This window comes from Triticum aestivum, chromosome 3B (genome assembly GCF_018294505.1).
Source record: "Triticum aestivum cultivar Chinese Spring chromosome 3B, IWGSC CS RefSeq v2.1, whole genome shotgun sequence".
NCBI lineage: Eukaryota > Viridiplantae > Streptophyta > Magnoliopsida > Poales > Poaceae > Triticum > Triticum aestivum.
Window position 1 is genome coordinate 163161849 of NC_057801.1, and position 20635 is coordinate 163182483.

Here is a 20635-nt window from a genome sequence, read left to right on the forward strand (position 1 = left end):
CGCTCAACGGGCAAGTCAGTCAAAGTCCATACTTTGTTTTCATACATGGATCCTATCTCGGATTTCATGGCTTCTAGCCATTTGTCGGAATCCGGGCCCTCCATCGCTTCTTCATAGTTCGAAGGTTCACCGTTGTCTAACAACATGATTTCCAAGACAGGGTTGCCGTACCACTCTGGTGCGGAACGTGTCCTTGTGGACCTTCGAATTTCAGTAGGTGCTTGATCAGAAGTATCTTGATCATTATCATTAACTTCCTCTCTAGTCGGTGCTGGCACCTCAGGAACATTTTCTTGAGTTGCGCCATTTTCCGGTTCAAGAGGTAATACTTCATCAAGCTCTACTTTCCTCCCACTTACTTCTTTCGAGAGAAACTCTTTCTCCAGAAAGGACCCATTCTTGGCAACAAAGATCTTGCCTTCGGATCTGAGGTAGAAGGTGTACCCAATAGTTTCTTTTGGGTACCCTATGAAGACGCATTTTTCCGATTTGGGTTCGAGCTTTTCAGGTTGAAGTTTCTTGACATAAGCATCGCATCCCCAAACTTTTAGAAACGACAGCTTAGGTTTCTTCCCAAACCATAATTCATACGGTGTCGTCTTAACGGATTTCGACGGAGCCCTATTTAAAGTGAATGCGGCAGTCTCTAAAGCATAGCCCCAAAAGGAAAGCGGTAAATCAGTAAGAGACATCATAGATCGCACCATATCTAATAGAGTGCGATTACGACGTTCGGACACACCATTACGCTGAGGTGTTCCAGGCGGCGTGAGTTGTGAAACTATTCCACATTTTCTTAAGTGTGTGCCAAACTCGTGACTCAAGTATTCTCCTCCACGATCTGATCGCAGAAACTTGATTTTCCTGTCACGTTGATTTTCAACCTCACTCTGAAATTCCTTGAACTTTTCAAAGGTTTCAGACTTGTGTTTCATTAAGTAGATATACCCATACCTACTTAAATCATCAGTGAGGGTGAGAACATAACGATAGCCACCGCGAGCCTCAACACTCATTGGACTGCACACATCGGTATGTATGATTTCCAATAAGTCGGTTGCTCGCTCCATTGTTCCTGAGAACGGAGTCTTGGTCATTTTACCCATAAGGCATGGTTCGCACGTGTCAAATGATTCATAATCAAGAGACTCTAAAAGTCCATCAGCATGGAGTTTCTTCATGCATTTGACACCTATGTGACCAAGGCGGCAGTGCCACAGGTATGTGGGACTATCATTATCAACCTTACTTCTTTTGGTACTCACATTATGAATATGTGTAGCATCACGTTCGAGATTCATAAGGAATAAACCATTCACCATAGGAGCATGACCATAAAACATATCTCTCATATAAATAGAACAACCATTATTCTCGGATTTAAATGAGTAGCCATCTCGAATTAAACGAGATCCCGATACAATGTTCATGCTCAAAGCTGGCACTAAATAACAATTATTAAGGTTTAAAACTAATCCCGAAGGGAGATGCAGAGGCAGCATGCCGACGGCGATCACATTGACCTTGGAACCATTCCCGACGCGCATCGTCACCTCGTCCTTTGCCAGTTTCCGTTTATTCCGCAGCCCCTGCTTTGAGTTACAAATGTGAGCAACTGCACCGGTATCAAATACCCAGGAGCTACTACGGGCACTAGTAAGGTACACATCAATTACATGTATATCACATATACATTTTGTTTTGCCGGCTTTCTTATCCGCTAAGTACTTGGGGCAGTTCCGCTTCCAGTGACCGCTTCCCTTGCAATAAAAGCACTCAGTCTCGGGCTTGGGTCCATTCTTTGGCTTCTTCCCGGCAGCTTGCTTGCCGGGCGCGGCAACCTCCTTGCCGTCCTTCTTGAAGTTCTTTTTATCCTTGCCTTTCTTGAACTTAGTGGTTTTATTGACCATCAACACTTGATGTTCCTTCCTGACTTCTACCTCTGCTGATTTCAGCATAGCAAATACTTCAGGAATGGTCTTTTCCATCCCCTGCATATTGAAGTTCATCACAAAGCTCTTGTAGCTTGGTGGAAGCGACTGGAGGATTCTGTCAATGACCGCATCATCCGGGAGATTAACTCCCAGCTGAGTCAAGCGGTTATGCAACCCAGACATAGTGAGTATGTGCTCACTGACAGAACTGTTTTCCTCCATCTTACAGCTGAAGAATTTGTCGGAGACTTCATATCTCTCGACCCGGGCATGAGCTTGGAAAATCATTTTCAGCTCTTCGAACATCTCATATGCTCCATGTCTCTCAAAACGCTTTTGGAGCCCCGGCTCTAGGCTGTAAAGCATGCCGCACTGAACGAGGGAGTAGTCATCGAAACGTGCCTGCCAAGCGTTCATAACATCTTGTTCTGCAGGGAGAACGGGTGCGTCACCAAGCGGTGCTTGTAGGACATAATCTTTCTTGGCAGCTATGAGGATGATCCTCAGGTTCCGGATCCAGTCCGTATAGTTGCTGCCATCGTCTTTCAGCTTAGTTTTCTCTAGGAACGCGTTGAAGTTGAGGACTACGTTGGCCATTGGATCTACAAGACATATTGCAAAGATTTTTGACTAAGTTCATGATAATTAAGTTCAACTAATCAAATTATTAGTGAACTCCCACTTAGATTAGACATCCCTCTAGTCATCTAAGTATTACATGATCCGAGTTAAACTAGACCGTGTCCGATCATCACGTGAGACGGACTAGTCAACATCGGTGAACATCTTCATGTTGATCGTATCTTCTATACGACTCATGCTCGACCTTTCGGTCTTCTGTGTTCCGAGGCCATGTCTGTACATGCTAGGCTCGTCAAGTCAACCTAAGTGTTTGCATGTGTAAATCTGTCTTACACCCGCTGTATGTGAACGTCTGAATAAAACACCCGATCATCACGTGGTGTTTTGAAACAGCGAACTGTCGCAACGGTGCACAGTTAGGGGGAACACTTCTTGAAATTAGTATGAGGGATCACCTTATTTACTACCGTCGTTCTAAGTAAACAAGATGCAAAACATGATAAACATCACATGCAATCAAATAATAAACGTGACATGATATGGCCAATATCACACAGCTCCTTTGATCTCCATCTTGGGGCTCCATGATCATCTTGTCACCGGCTTGACACCATGATCTCCATCATCATGATCTCCATCATCGTGTCTCCATGAAGTTGCTCGCCAACTATTACTTCTACTACTATGGCTAACGCGTTTAGCAATAAAGTAAAGTAATTTACATGGCGTTTCTCGATGACACGCAGGTCATTAAAAGAATAAAGACAACTCCTATGGCTCCTGCCGGTTGTCATACTCATCGACATGCAAGTCGTGAATCCTATTACAATAGCATGAACATCTCATACATCACATATAGATCATTCATCATTCATCACAACTTTGGCCATATCATATCACAAACCACTTGCTGCAAAAACAAGTTAGACGTCCTCTAATTGTTGTTGCAAGTTTTACGTGGCTGAATTAGGGTTCTAGCAAGAACGTCTTCTTACCTACGTTAAAGCCACAACGTGATTTGTCAACTTCTATTTACCCTTCATAAGGACCCTGTTCATCGATTCCGCTCCAACTAAAGTGGGAGAGACAGACACCCGCCAGCCACCTTATGCAACTAGTGCATGTTAGTCGGTGGAACCGGTCTCACGTAAGCGTACGTGTAAGGTTGGTCCGGGCCGCTTCATCCCACAATACTGCTGAAGCAAGAAAGGACTAGTAACGGCAAGAAAGTTGACAAATCCACGCCCACAACTAATTGTGTTCTACTCGCGCAAGAAGAACTACGCATAGACCTAGCTCATGATGCCACTGTTGGGGAACGTTGCAGAAAACAAAAATTTTCCTACTCGTTTCACCAAGATCATCTAGGAGTTCATCTAGCAATGAGTGATTAGATGCATCTACATACCTTTGTAGATCGCGAGCGGAAGCGTTCAAAAGAACGGTGATGATGTAGTCGTACTCGACGTGATCCAAATCACCGATGACCAGCGCCAAACGGACGGCACCTCCGCGTTCAACACACGTACGGAACAGCCACGTCTCCTCCTTCTTGATCCAGCAAGGGAGGGAGGAGAGGTTGAGGGAGATGGCACCAGCAGCAGCACGACGGCGTGGTGTTGATGGAGCCGCAGTACTCCGGCAGAGCTTCGCTAAGCACTATGGAGGTGGAGGAGGTGTTGGGGAGGGAGAAGGAGGCAACCAAAGGCCAAGGCGTTCAGGTATGAAGTCCCTCCTCTCCCCCACTATATATAGGGGTGCCAAGGGGGGGTGGCCGGCCCTAGGAGATCCAATCTCCTAGGGGGTGCGGCGGCCAAGGGGGGTTTCCCTCCCCCCCAAGGCACCTAGGAGGTGCCTTCCCCTCCTAGGACTCTTTCCCCCTCAAACCCTAGGCGCATGGGCCTATGTGGGGCTGGTGCCCTTGGCCCATTAGGCCAAGGCGCACCCCCTACAGCCCATGTGGCCCCCCGGGACAGGTGGACCCACCCGGTGGACCCCCGGGACCCTTCCGGTGGTCCCGGTACAATACCGATAACCCCGAAACTTGTCCCGATGCCCGAAACAGGACTTCCCATATATAAATCTTTACCTCCGGACCATTCCGGAACTCCTCGTGACGTCCGGGATCTCATCCGGGACTCCGAACAACATTCGGGTTACTGCATATACATATCCCTACAACCCTAGCGTAACTGAACCTTAAGTGTGTAGACCCTACGGGTTCGGGAGACAAGCAGACATGACCGAGACGACTCTCCGGTCAATAACCAACAGCGGGATCTGGATACCCATGTTGGCTCCCACATGCTCCACAATGATCTCATCGGATGAACCACGATGTCGAGGATTCTATCAACCCCGTACGCTATTCCCTTTGTCTATCGATATGTTACTTGCCCGAGATTCGATCGTCGGTATCCCAATACCTCGTTCAATCTCGTTACCGGCAAGTCACTTTACTCGTACCGTAATGGATGATCCCGTGACCAGACACTTGGTCACTATGAGCTCATTATGATGATGCATTACCGAGTGGGCCCAGTGATACCTCTCCGTCATACGGAGTGACAAATCCCAGTCTTGATCCATGTCACCCAACAAATACTTTCGGAGATACCCGTAGTCTACCTTTATAGTCACCCAGTTACGTTGTGACGTTTGGCATACCCAAAGCACTCCTACGGTATCCGGGAGTTACACGATCTCATGGTCTAAGGAAAAGATACTTTGACATTGGAAAACTCTAGCAAACGAACTATACGATCTTGTGCTATGTTTAGGATTGGGTCTTGTCCATCACATCATTCTCCTAATGATGTGATCTCGTTATCAATGACATCCAGTGTCCATAGTCAGGAAACCATGACTATCTGTTGATCAACGAGCTAGTCAACTAGAGGCTCACTAGGGACATGTCGGTGTCTGTTATTCACACATGTATTACGATTTCCGGATAACACAATTATAGCATGAATAAAGACAATTATCATGAACAAGGAAATATAATAATAATGCTTTTATTATTGCCTCTAGGGCATATTTCCAACACTTCGGGAGGCCCACCGCCACTTCGCACGTTGCTTCTTTGGAACACCCCCTTCCTCCCGTAGTTCATTGTGCAACCGAAACCCTAGGTAGTGGCATCCCAACGTTGAGTCGTGCTCATGCGCTGCGAGGTACCAGGGAAGGAAATAAAGAAAAAAAACTTACACACTAATTGATGCGCCTCACGTGTCATTGAAATTTGAGGGACGGGAAATGAGGGCCACTCCTGAAGTTGAAAGAAAATTGAAAGGATGGATAGATAGGAGACCACGAATATCATTTGGGGCTTTTAGTGGGCTAATACTTGAGATACTCAATATTTAAAGACGTTTAGCAATGATTAACTTTTAGATGAACTGGCAAGTGCGTGTAGCATAACTGAAATTATGTAGTCTAGTTTTAGTCCCTTGGTCATTTGTTGATTCCGGCTATGGTCTGCCAACAATTTGTCAATTTCAGACACCCCTCCCCCCAAGAAACTACAATTTAGAGATAAAATCTCAAACCGTAAACATTCTAAACAAAACAATTGATCCCTAAATTAAAGGCGTATGACCATTGGTGATTGATTTACAAAAGTGGCTGCCTGGTAAGCACAAACAAAAAAATATATTAAGTAAAACACCTTGATTCTTAAAAATAAACTTATTAAAGTATTCAACTGGAATGAAGAGAAATATTTAGAAAAAAATAAAGCCACGGATTTTTTAACATAGAAACTAGATTTATATAGAGGAAAAATCATACGTATTCCAAAAAATTGGAAGGGAAACTTCGTAGTATTTCTGGAAAACTATGCGAAATAAAAATATATAGTGATTTTTCATGAATGTTTGTGGTGAGTTTTCTTGAATTTGCTAGTACTACTGGATTTGTTCCATTTATTAACTTTAATTTAATAACTCTCACTATTGTATAACTTCTCTATAATATCTTATTTTTAGAATGTTGGTTTTCCTCTAAATTTAATGTTTTTACTTCTCATTTGTTTTCTTTTTTACACTGTCTCCCTTCCTTTTTACTGTGTCGACAATGTGTGAAAGCATCCACATATCATCTGGTAGAGATTTGGTTTCAAAATGTGACATCTTAGGTGTGTGGTATGACCAAATATCTAAAGTCATAGGTAGAGGGGTAAAGAAAGAAAATACTCCATCCGTTTTAACAATTTTTCAAAATGTCAAACGTTTCCATGTTTGATCCAGTTTATAGAAAAATATATTCAAATCTATAATATCAAATAAGTAAAATATGAAAATATCTTCCTAATGAATCTAATAAAACTGATTGTGTATTGTGGATATTTATAGTTTTCTCTATATATTTTGTTAAACGTAACGATATTTGGCGCTTACTAATACAAATTATGTTTCAAAACGTAGGGAGTCTTTTTTTTTCTCCGAAGTATTAATTAGACCGGCCAAGGTGATATTCAGGCTCTCGTCTCCTTCTTCTTCTTTTTTGAAAGTTTCTCGCCTCCCTTAGATTGTCACCGTGGTCGATCTGAGCTCAAGTGCAATCATAATTCCCAACATACAGTCCTCGGCGGTGTACCGACCTGGCTAGATTGCAATCATTTCCTGGTGCATGCCGCAGGGAACCCATGCTCTTTTCCAATCAGGAACTGCCCCTGCATTACCATCCGAACAACACCACATCGTGCCTGGATCACCACAGGCAAGCTGGCACGGTGCCCTAATAATTGGCCGAAAGCTGCGGTGGTGTGGGTCACTACTCGACCAAGACCTCGGGCTGCCTTTTCACAAGCCACGAATGATGGTTCGTCAGCAGGAGTACGTCCGTCCAGTCCTGTATTCCGCGAACATTGGAGCCCTGAATGTTGCCATGGAGTAAGTTCTACTTTGAAACAGTTATTTGTCGGACTCTGATAATTTAAAACAGATTTAAATATTTTTCTAGGTAGCCTCGAACCAAATTTAAGTGTACCAAAGTTTGAGTATAAAACAGGGTTAAACGTTTGGTCCCCATCCTAATAGTTGATTGAGACAGTCCAAACCGTAGTACTAAGAACATCTACTGTCCGACTTGATAAATCCGGCCTCCTATGTGTCCGCAGACGCGTCCGGACACGCCTGTGGGTTAAACGTTTGGTCACCATCCTAATAGATCGAGACAGTCCAAACCGTAGTACTAAGAGCATCTACAGCCCGACTTGGCGAATCTGCCCCCCTATACAGAACACTCCCGGGCAAGCGTGCGGACGCATCTGGACGACCTCTCATATCTCGTGTTCGGCATTCACATATCTCAAATTCGGACTCTCAAATCCATGTCCATCATACACGCCAATGTCACATGTAAATAACAAATCTTGGTACCAAAAATACGTAGTTTTTACATCAAATTTATTTTAAGTGCACAACTCAAACATTAGCTCTTTGGTTTTCATTGTGGGTCCACATATGCTCCACAAGATCATTGAGTAGTTGCGCGCGCAACTAATGATCTCGAAGATTCTGATGCATCTGTGGAAAATTCATAAGCTGGGCTGCATCTTGATCTTCCGGGATATGGACTTGTTCTCCATGCGCTTCAAAATCATTTGTTTGGGGGGGGGGGCAATGCTGGAATTTTTGTCTATTTGGGCCTAGCCCAATAGCAGTTTCAGAAATTCCTAACAAATCCTAGTGGCCCACGCAGCCCATTCGTGCAAGGCAAGAGGTGGAACTAAAATTTAGTCTCACATTGCTAGTTTAGAGGGAGTTAAACCTCTTTATAAGGGAGGTTCTTTCCCCACATGTATGAGCATGAGAACAAGAGGGACATCCACGCGCGCTCCTCCTCCACCGCCCGCCTCGCCACGCCTCGCCTCGTCACAACGCGCCGCGCCGCGGGTTGCAGGAACGAGCCGATGTCTAAATTTTGCCACGCACGACGGGTATACGAACGGTCACACGGGAGCTGAAACGTTTCAGCTCGTTTGCTTCACCGACAACTACTTCCCCGACGACGACTACTTCCCCGACGTCGACAACCTCCTCGACGACATGGAGGACACCGACCCCAAGTCCAGTGCCTCTGCTCCTGCTGCTGTCCCATATGTGTTTGTCCCCTTTCTATTAGAGGTTCTGCTACAGTTCCTTGTTCTAGTATTTGCCCTAGATATGTTAGACTCTATTTCATATATGCAACTTGCTATACTGTCTGCTCTACATATGTTTAGTTTCGGTTTATATATGAACATGTTGTTTACCTTCTCTTTGTCAAACCGCATGGCTTATTTTATCACTGCTATACTAGCCATGCTTTATTTAGTATTTCTATTAATAAAATCATTCGGCATATTTCCAACAATCCAAAAACCTTACTATAGGCAATTTACCCCGAGTGGTTTTGCTGCTTCCATGAGACCTCCTATGTTCGAGGGTATCCACTATAAGAGGTGGCGCGTGAGAGCAGTCTTATGGTTTCAGACCATGAGCTGCTATGATGCCACTCTTGGCAAACCTGAAGGAGAGCAAGATGCCCAACAGGCACAAGCTTTTCAGAAAATGGATACCTTGTTTAAGGCTGCTCTCTTGAGTGTTCTTGGTGAGAACATAGTTGATGCTTATGCATCAAATGATAATGGAAAAGATATGTGGGATGCACTCGAGGCCAAGTTTGGGGTCTCGGATGCTGGCACTGAGCTGTACATCATGGAGCAATTCTATGACTACAGGATGACTGAAGAGCGCTCCATGGTTGAGCAAGCTCATGAGATACAGTCATTTGCTAGAGAACTTGAGCACTTCAATTCTATCCTACCGGACAAGTTTATTGCCGGAGGTATCATCACTAAGCTTCTTCCCACGTGGAGGAACTTTGCTACCTCACTGAAGCATAAGAGGCAGGAGTTTTCCGTTTCGGATCTCATTGGTACTCTTGATGTGGAAGAAAAGGCGAGAGCAAAGGACAACTGTGCTCGAGGTATTGAGGGAGGTTCTAGTGCCAATCTGGTATAGAAGAAGAACTTCCAGCCCCACAAGTTCAAGAACAAGGGCAAGTTTGATGGTAAAGCAAAGTTTGATGGGAAGAACAAGGTTGTGCAGCACACGAACTTCAAGAAGAAGAATGAAAAGAAGAAAGGTGTTTGTCATGTGTGTGGAGATCCTGATCATTGGGCTCCTAGTTGCCCCAATCGCTATGACAAGCGTCATCCTGGGAAAGGCGGCAAGACCGCTAATGTTGTCATTGGAGACATTGACATGAAGGATGCTGGGTATGGTATATTTCCCACTATTCTTTCAATATGTCATTCTCCTGATTGGTTGATTGACACGGGTGCTAATGTGCATGTATGCGGTGATATTTCCCTGTTTTCGTCTTATCAGACCGCAGGCACTTCAACCGTGCTGATGGGCAACGGTTCAAGTGCTTCTGTTTGTGGTGTTGGCACGGTCGATCAGAAGTTTACTTCGGGGAAGATCATGCGGCTGAAGAACGTGCATTATGTCCCCTCCGTCAATAAAATTCTTATTAGCGGATCTCTTCTATGTAGAGATGGCTACAAGCTTGTCTTTGAGTCGAATAAATTTGTAATTTCCAAGTATGGAACCTTTGTTGGTAAAGGCTATGAGTCAGGAAGCCTGTTTCGTTTATCCTTATCAGATGTTTGCAATAAAGTTGTTAATCATATTTGCAACAATAGTGAATCAAATGTGTGGCATTCACGTCTTTGTCATGTTAACTTTGGTTGCATGTCGGGACTAGCGAAGTTGAACTTAATTCCTAGTTTCACCACTGTCAAGGGATCCAAGTGTCAAGTGTGTGTGCAAGCTAAGCAACCACGTAAGTCTCATGTGACTGCGGAAACGAGAAATCTTGCACCACTAGAACTCATACATTCAGATCTATGTGAAATGAATGGTGTTTTGACAAAAGGTGGAAAGAAATGTTTCATGACGTTAATTGATGACTCCACTAGATACTGTCATGTGTATCTTCTGAAATCTAAGGATGAGGCTTTGAACTATTTCAAGATCTATAAAGCTGAAGCAGAAATCCAACTTGATCGAAAGATCAAGAGGCTTAGGTCCGATCGTGGTGGAGAGTATTTCTCAATTGAATTTGATTCCTTTTGTGCCGAACATGGTATAATCCATGAGAGGACGCCTCCCTATTCACCTCAGTCAAATGGGGTGGCCGAAAGGAAGATACTCTAACTGATTTGGTTAACGCCATGTTAGACACATCGGGTCTCTCCAAGGCATGGTGGGGGGAGGCGATATTGACATCATGTCATGTCCTAAACCGAGTTCCCACAAAGAACAAAGAGATAACTACATTCGAGGAATGGGAGAAGAAAAGGTTAAAGCTCTCTTATCTACGAACCTGGGGTTGTTTGGCGAAAGTCAATGTGCCAATTCCAAAGAAGCGGAAGCTGGGACCAAAAACTGTGGATTGTGTTTTCCTGGGATATTCTTTTCATAGCATTGGTTATAGATTCTTGGTTGTAAAATATGAGGTACCAGACATGCATGTCGGTACGATCATGGAGTCGAATGATGCGACTTTCTTTGAAGATATCCTTCCCATGAAGGATATGGCTACCTCATCTAACCAGTAGATGCCTAGTTCATCGAATCAGGAACCAGTTAAAATTACTGAACATGCCATTGCGACGGAACACTTTGAAAGTCCTGTGGAGGAGAACAATGAAGTTCCTACTTGGAGCAAGAGACAGAGGACTGCAAAGTCTTTTGGTGATGATTTTCTTGTGTATCTCATAGATGACACTCCCAGTTCTATTTCAGAGGCCTATGCATCTGAAGATGCTGACTACTGGAAGGAAGCAGTTCATAGCGAGATGGATTCCATCTTGGCGAATGAAACTTGGGAGATAACTGATCGTCCTTATGGGTGCAAACCTATAGGATGCAAATGGGTATTCAAGAAGAAGCTTAGGCCTGATGGTACTATTGAAAAGTACAAGGCTCGGCTCGTCGCAAAGGGTTATAGCCAAAAGGAAGGTGAAGACTTCTTTGATACTTACTCACTTGTGGCTCGACTGACCACTATTCGAGTTCTACTTTCACTAGCTGCCTCACATGGTCTTCTCGTTCATCAAATGGATGTTAAGACTGCTTTCCTAAATAGGGAGTTGGACGAGGAAATTTATATGGAACAACCAGATGGGTTTGTAATAGATGGTCATGAAGGGAAAGTGTGCAAGTTACTGAAGTCTTTTATGGACTCAAGCAAGCACCCAAACGGTGGCATGAGAAGTTCCAAAGAACTTTAACAGTTGCAGGCTTTGTTGTGAATGAAGCTGACAAATGTGTGTACTATCTCCATGGTGGGGGGAGGGAGTTATGCTTTGCTTGTATGTTGATGAGATACTAATTTTGGAACAAATCTGAATGTTATTAAGGAGGTCAAGGATTTCCTATCTCGTTGTTTTGAGATGAAGGATTTAGGAGTGGTTGATGTCATTTTGAACATCAAGTTGTTGAGAGACGATGATGGTGGGATTACATTGCTTCAATCTCACCATGCGGAAAAGATCTTGAGTCGCTTTGGCTACAGTGACTGCAAGCCCTCTCCAACACCAAATGATGCTAGTGTGTTGCTTCGAAAGAATCGAAGAATTGCTAGAGACCTATTAAAATATTCTCAGATTATTGGCTTGCTTATGTACTTAGCCAGTGCTACAAGACCTGACATCTCTTTTGCTGTTAGCAAACTGAGTCATTTTGTCTCAAAACCAGGAGATGTGCATTGGAAAGCTCTAGAGAGAGTTTTGCGTTATTTGAAAGGCACTGCAAATTATGGAATTCACTACACTGGGCATCCAAAGGTGCTTGAAGGGTATAGTGACTCAAACTGGATCTCAGATGCTGATGAGATAAAGGCCACGAGTGGTTATGTATTCACTCATGGAGGTGGCGCTGTTTCTTGGAAGTCTTGCAAGCAGACCATCTTAACGAGGTCAACAATGGAAGAAGAACTCACAGCACTAGATACAACTACGGTCAAAGCAGATTGGCTTCGCCGGCTCTTGAATGACTTGCCGGTTGTTGACAAATATGTACCGGGTATCCTTATGAACTGCGACAATCAAACTGTGATCACAAAAGTGAACAACTCATAGGATAACATGAAGTCATCAAGACACGTTCAGAGAAGGTTAAAGTCTGTCAGGAAAATGATAAACTCCGGAGTTATTGCATTGGATTATATCCAAACGTCTAAAAATCTGGCAGATCCTTTCACTAAGGGTCTATCACGTAATGTGATAGATAATGCATCGAGGGAGATGGGTATGAGACCCTCAATATGAGTTGTTCACAGTGGTAACCTATTCTTTGTGATCAGAGATCCCGTGAATTAGATGTGGAAGACAAGTTGTTGGTCAACTGGGAGGAGAGTACCCTTACTGTTAAAAATACCACTCCATGAAGATGCAATACTCTCTTAATCTGCATGGTAGGTTGATGTATATCTTAATGTGTTCTAAGTGGCTCTCTGAAGCAGAGATGTTGTCCTGCAGAACATCTTTTGAAGAACGCACCTATATGAGTCTGATTGTTAAACGTCGCAATCTATGAGAGTAGAGTTCTCTCTAGTAAACTCATGAAAGGTCTCGGAGTATGACGCATAAGATCCACCCGCGGGGAAGACCCACGGTAGCCACGTACCGGTCAAGGCTTTGTGTGAAGCTAGATTCGCAGAAAACTTGCAGTTCAAGGCCCAATCCACTGTTCAAGTTGCTTACTAGTGTAGCATAGAGTTCTAGGTGGAAGTTCAACTTAACAGTCTCCACTGCAGTACCGGTATATAAACCAGTGTTTTGGAACCAAAGACAAATTTTGTGTGCCTCTGGGATCTGGTGGGGGATTGCTGGAATTTTTGTCTATTTGGGCCTAGCCCAATAGCAGTTTCAGAAATTCCTAATAAATCCTAGAGGCCCACGGAGCCCATTCGTGCAAGGCAAGAGGTGGAACTAAAGTTTAGTCCCACATTGCTAGTCTAGAGGGAGTTGAACCTCTTTATAAGGGAGGTTCTTTCCCCACATGTATGAGTATGAGAACAAGAGGGACATCCACGCGCGCTCCTCCTCCGCCGCCCGCCATGTCACTCCTCGTCACGAGGCGCCGCGGGTTGTGGGTTGCGGGTATGATCCGAGCCGATGTCTAAATTTTTGCCACGCACGACGGGCATACGAACAGTCACACGGGAGCTGAAACATTTTGCTATAGTGGAGACTGAATACGAACGGCGCACCTCTTCGCGTGCTGCCTGTTCGTTTCGTGTCCCTCCGTTGCTTCAACCCCCGTCGCAGCCTGTTCGCATCCCTCTCATGTGCCTATATAAGAGAGGTCGCTCCTCTCCAGAGAGACACATCAGAAGGTCCTCTTCCTCTCGCCACACGGTTCCTGAGCACTGCGCTGCTGCTACAATCTTCCCCATCCCGGCTTGCGACATGCACCGCAGGTCGGGTTAGTAGGCCTCCGAAACTGCACCTTTTGAGTTCTGTACGGGAGAAGGGTGATAAGGTTTTTGGGGAGCGCTCTGCGCGACTACCGACTCCTTCATCACAGACGCCCGGGACTCCGACGACTACTTCCCCGACGACGACTACTTCCCCGACGTCGACAACCTCCTCGACGACATGGAGGACACCGACCCCAAGTCCAGTGCCTCTCCTCCTGCTGCTGTCCCGTACGTGTTTGTCCCCTTTCTATTAGAGGTTCTGCTACAGTTCCTTGTTCTAGTATTTGCCCTAGATATGTTAGACTCTATTTCATATATGCAACTTGCTATACTGTCTGCTCTACATATGTTTAGTTACGGTTTATATATGAACATGCTATTTACCTTCTCTTTGTCAAATCGCATGGCTTATTTTATCACTGCTATACTAGCCATGCTTTATCTAGTATTTCTGTTAATAAAATCATTCGGTAAATTGCTCATATTTCCAGCAGGCAACATCATCACACTCATCCTTGGCAATCATATTGTGCAAAATAACACAATATATCATGAGCTTCCACAAAGTTTCTAATGCTCACATCATTGCAGCTCCACAAACAATTCCCCAATGAGGTTGAAGCACTCCGAATGCCCTCTCCACATCCTTCCTAGCCGCTTTCTACATTGTTGCAAAGTGGCCTTATTTCTTGCCCTGTGGTTTGGATATGGTCTTCACAAACATTGCCCACTATGGATAGATGCCATCGGCAAGATAATATCTCATGTTGTAGGCACGGCCGTTCACGATGTAGTTGCACGGCAGCGGTTCCCCATTACAAAGCCTCCTAAACACTAGCGATCGCTGGAGCACGTTGATGGCATTGTGAGAAACCGGCATTCCAAAGAAAGCATGCCAAATCCATAAGTCATGTGATGCCACTACTTCTAGTATGATGGCGGCCTCTTTGGTGTGACCTTGATAGATTCTCCGCAAACCTTTGGGGCAGTTCTTCCATTGCCAACGCATGTAATCAATTGATCCGAGATCTGGAAACCCTCTAACCTCTCCAATAGCCAATGGCTTTTCTCTGTCCTGCACATTTGGTTTCCTCAGATACTCTGCTCCAAACACCTACACCAAGGCATGGGCAAACTTGACAGTAGTCTTCAGGAATGTGCTCTCCCCCAACCTGGCCATCTCACCAACGGCATCTGTAGCAGTACCAAGTGCAAGCATCCTCAGAGCAGCCGTGCATTTCTGCTTAGCACGGAAAGATAGTTGGCCATAGCAATCCCTTATGAGCTTGAAGTAGACATTGTGTGCCTCCACTCTTTCCACAATGCACAAAAACAATGGTTTCCACAAGCGAAAACGACAATGAAACAATGGATCATCCGGGAAAGTTGGGTTCAGACCAAAGTAGTCCTTCTGCAGTAGCCGTGCTCCGGACACCCTATCTCGATTGACCACTCTTCTCCCTATCATTGAGCCCTTGAAGTTCAGAATATGCTCCACATGCCGATCCAATTTCTCTTGCAGCTCATGCATGATCATGTCCACTTCTTCGTCAGAATCCGACAAATCAAAGAGCTCATCTTGAATGATTTGATCAAGCTCCATTGGTCCATACTCCTTGTCTAAAGAAGCATCTGAATCCGTCGTTTTCCCTAAAAAAATCACAAAAAACTGGGGCAAACAATGTGTCGAACACATAGAGCGCAAGGGGCAGCCTGAGAGTTACTGGACGTATCGCGGTGGCGTCCGGGCAATGATGACGTCCCCAGCGGCGAGGACAAGAGAGAGGAGTGTTGTGCTGGTGCCGGCAGTGCAGAGGCTCGGAACGGTCATGGACCGCGCACGGTGGCGGAGCTGCAAGACGGCGACATGGAGGGGGAAGAAGATAGGAGAGAGCAAATGGATTCGGTAGGGCGAGCGGGGTGGATTTGGTGCAATTTCAGGTGGGATAGGTCTGACGGGTCCGACATGTGGACACGCCCGGGCGCCCCATATCCGCACTAATTTGGGTTGTATATGAGGGGTGCCAGTCAGTCTCGACGTTTGATGCCCGTTTCAGGCACCCGTTTAGGTCGCATTTTTGTGACCGGTTAGTAACCGGTCGTCCGCCCAAATGTTTGACGTGGGTTTGGGGTGCATGACTGTAGATACTCTAATTAATGAAAAATACCATAGAAACAACTGTTCTATGGTCTTGCCCTGAAAAAATTAAGTAGATGGTGTTGGAAGCAAGTCAAGCAGCAGCTTAACGAAGTTTCGGTCTTCACCTAAAAAAACAAAGTTTCATTCTTGCATGGATGGTTTTATAGGTTCACATGTTTGACCATTCACCCAACTCAAGTTTCACGATGTATTTTCGCAATCCCCAGAAGAAATTTTCAGTACAACATCACTAGAAATAGCCCTGACTTTAGAGGGGTGGAAAAGTACCCGACTCTAGCTATAGAGCCCATTTCTTAGTCCTATTTATTTCTTCTCTACATTTCCACATATACCCTATTTCCATTGTAGATGGTTACCATAATAATTGGAAGTATAATGTTTCTAATGCATAAAATTCAACCGTTTTCAACCACAATTTCAATTTAAAATTTAAAAAAAATTAGCACAGAAATGGCAAATCCTAGTACCAAGTGTTCATCACACCACAATTCTGGTGGAGCCCCAACTACAAAGCCAATCAGTATCGACCATCAAAAGATCATCATCACTGACTGGCCGACGAAGTTTCCCGTTAGTGATAACTACCTCATGGCTAACTGGTCTTGTGACCTATTAGTGATGACTATCAAAGTTGTCACCAAGAGTAAGATCGTGAATGATTGGTCGTGTCACTATGCCTTAGTGATGACTAGTAGTTGCTTTGGCAACTTGGGGTGCAATGCTAGTAATACCCCTCTTAGTAGTGAAGCCCTGGTTGCATTGCATCACATACTTATACACGTGCATAACACACAAACACTGCATTTAATATGTCATCACATACATACAAATTTTATACATCCATTGCACATACATAATTGCATACATACATTTCATACGTTGGAACATTGATGTTCATGTTACACATCCACATACATCAAAGTCTATACATTTGTGACTATCTATACATCTTCCTTCATGATTTCGTTATCATTAGGAATGCCTTTTGGGGCATTTGAAACATCCCTCTTTGTGATGTGATACCCTTAGCAATCCATTCAACATTCTGAACATCCATCATCCATCGGAGGAAAAGTCTTCTTCTTCAGGATCCTCAACTTTGTTCCTAGCTCTACTCATGACCCTTTGTCCTCAGATGGAAACACCTCCTCCTCGGCTTACAATGAAGGGTGATCTGGCAGCTCCCTCATCAGAGCTGGAAGATACAATACTTGAGTCCCTTGCGATCACCATCCTCTAGATTATCCAAGTCACACTCAAGATGATTCGTTCACTAAGGAAAGTTGTTTGTACTTACTTCCAAGTTGAACTTCTTATACAATGTGACTGAAATATAATATCGTCACCCATATGATATTTCAGTGACACTGTATAAAACACCATTTCAAGAAAAGTGTTTTCTGTAATGCACCAAAATGTCACAATAGAGACTGAGATAGAGTTGACATTACTGTGATCTCGCAGTTGAAATATAAAGTACAAACATGAAGTTTTGTGTTAAAAGTATAATCCCTTAGCTGCATTTCGATAGATGTTTACAAGTGTAATCATCTAAGTTGCATAAGTTTACTTTTTTGGACATTAGTATTTTGTCCATAACTCAAACCACCTACTTAGATTTGCCCCTAATTTCGAAGCCTGCTCAAATTCACCCCTGTGTCATCAGTTCCCCTTATAAAAATGTCCTTCTATACCGTTTCCATTTGGTCAAAGGGCTTTGACCGTATACCCAACATTTTCCGGACATCGTTGCTCCTACCTCCTTATGTCATTAACATGCGGGACCCACTCTTATGTTGCTAGGACATGCGGGACATCGTTGCTCCTGCCTCTTTATGTCATTAGCACGGTCCATTGATCTACAACATAGATATGCAGAAACTATCAGGACTAAGTTCATGATAAATTAAGTTCAATTAATCATATTACTTATGAACTCCCACTTAGATAGACATCCCTCAAGTCATCTAAATGATACATGATCCAAATCAACTAAACCATGTCTGATCATCACGTGAGATGGAGTAGTCATCAATGGTGAACATCTCTATGTTGATCATATCCACTATATGATTCACGTTCAACATTTCGATCTCCAGTGTTCTGAGGCCATGTCTGTACATGCTAGGCTCATCAAGTTTAACCCGAGTATTCCGCATGTGCAAAACTGGCTTGCACCCATTGTATTTGAACGTAGAGCTTATCACACCCGATCATCACATGGTGTCTCAGCACGAAGAACTTTCGCAACGGCGCATACTCGGGGAGAACACTTTTACCTTGAAATTTTGGTTAAGGGATCATGTTATAATGCTACCGCCGTACAAAGCAAAATAAGATGCAAAAAGATAAACATCACATGCAATCAAAATATGTGACATGATATGGCCATCATCATCTTGTGCTTTTGATCTCCATCACCAAAGTAACGTCATGATCTCCATCGTCACCTGCTTGACACCTTGATCTCCATCGTAGCGTCGTGGTCATCTCGCCAACTATTGCTTCTAAGACTATCGCTACCGCTTAGTGACAAAGTAAAGCAATTACATAGCATTTGTATTTCATACAATAAAGCGACAACCATAAGGCTCCTACTAGTTGTCGATAACTTTTACAAAACATGATCATCTCATACAATAACGTATATCAAATCATGTCTTGACCATATCACATCACAACATGCCCTGCAAAAACAAGTTAGATGTCCTCTACTTTGTTGTTGCAAGTTTTACGTGGCTGCTACGGGCTTGTAGCAAGAACCGTTCTTACCTACGGCACAAAACCACAACGGTGATTTATCAAGTTTGTTGTTTTAACCTTCACAAGGACATGCCGCAGTCAAATTCGATTCAACTAAAGTTAGAGAAACAGACACCCGCCAGCCACCTTTATGCAAAATTACTTGCATGTCTGTCGGTGGAACTGGTCTCATGAACGTGGTCATGTAAGGTTGGTCCGGGCCGCTTCATCCAACAATACCGCCGAATCAAAATAAGACATTGATGGTAAGCAGTATGATGATCACTGCCCACAACTCTTTGTGTTCTACTCGTGCATATCATCTATGCATAGACCTGGCTCTGATACCACTATTGGGAAACGTAGCATGCAATTTCAAAAAAATTCCTATGCTCACGCAAGATCTATCTAGGAGATGCATAGCAAAGAGAGGGTGAGAGTGCGTCCACGTATCCTCGTAGACCAAAAGCGGAAGCGTTTGCTTAACTCGGTTGATGTAGTCGAACGTCTTCTTGTTCCGACCGATCGAGTACCGAACATATGGCACCTACGAGTTCTGCACACGTTCAGCATGATGACGTCCCTCGAGCTCTTGATCCAGCAGAGGGTCGAGGAAGTCGATGAGTTTTGTCATCACGACATCATGGTGATGGTGCTGGTGATGTGATCCGCACAGGTCTTCGCCTAAGCACCGCGAGAATATGACCGGAGGCGTAAACTATGGAGAGGGGCACCGCACACGGCTTGGAATAATAGGTGTGTGTTCTAGGGGCACCCCCATATATAAAGGAGGAAGGGAGAGGAGGCCGGCCCTAGGCGTGCCCCAAAGTAGGAGGAGTCCTACTTGGGTTCCTAGTAGGATTCGGCCCCCCTTCCTTTTACCGGAGAGGAAAAGGGGGAAGGAGAGGGAGAAGGAGAAGCAAAGGGTGGCGCCGCCCCCTCCTCTTGTCCAATTCGAACTCCTCCCTGGTGGGGGGCGTGCCACCCCTTTGTGGGCTGGTGTGCCTCCCTCCTATGGCCCACATGTCCCATATCTTTCCCCGGGGGGTTTCGGTAACCCCTCTGGTACTCCGATATGTACCCGATACATTCTGGAATACTTCTGGTGTCCAAATACTACCTTCCAATATATCAATCTTTACCTCTCGATCATTTCGAGACTCGTCGCCATGTCCGTGATCTCATCCGGGACTCCGAACAACCTTCGGTCACCAAAACACATAACTCATATAATACATATCGTCATTGAATGTTAAGCGTGCGGACCCTATGGGTGTGAGAACAATGTAGAAAGGACCGAGACACCTTTCCGTTCAATAACCAATAGCAGAACCTGGATGCTCATATTGGTTCCCACATATTCTATGAAGATCTTTATCGGTTGAACCGCTATGTCAACATATGTTATTCCCTTTGTCATCGGTATGTTACTTGCCCGAGATTCGATCATCCATATCTTCATACCTAGTTCAATCTCGTTACCGACAAGTCTCTTTACTCATTCTGTAATGCATCATCCCGTAAATAACTCATTAGTTAGATTGCTTGCAAGGCTTCATATGATGTGCATTACGGAGAGGGCCCAGAGATACCTCTCCAATACTCGGAGTGACAAATCCTAATCTCGATCTATGCCAACCCAACAAACACCTTCAGAGATACTTGTAGAGCATCTTTATAACACCCAATTACATTCTGACATTAGATAGCACACAAGGCATTCCCCTGGTGTTCG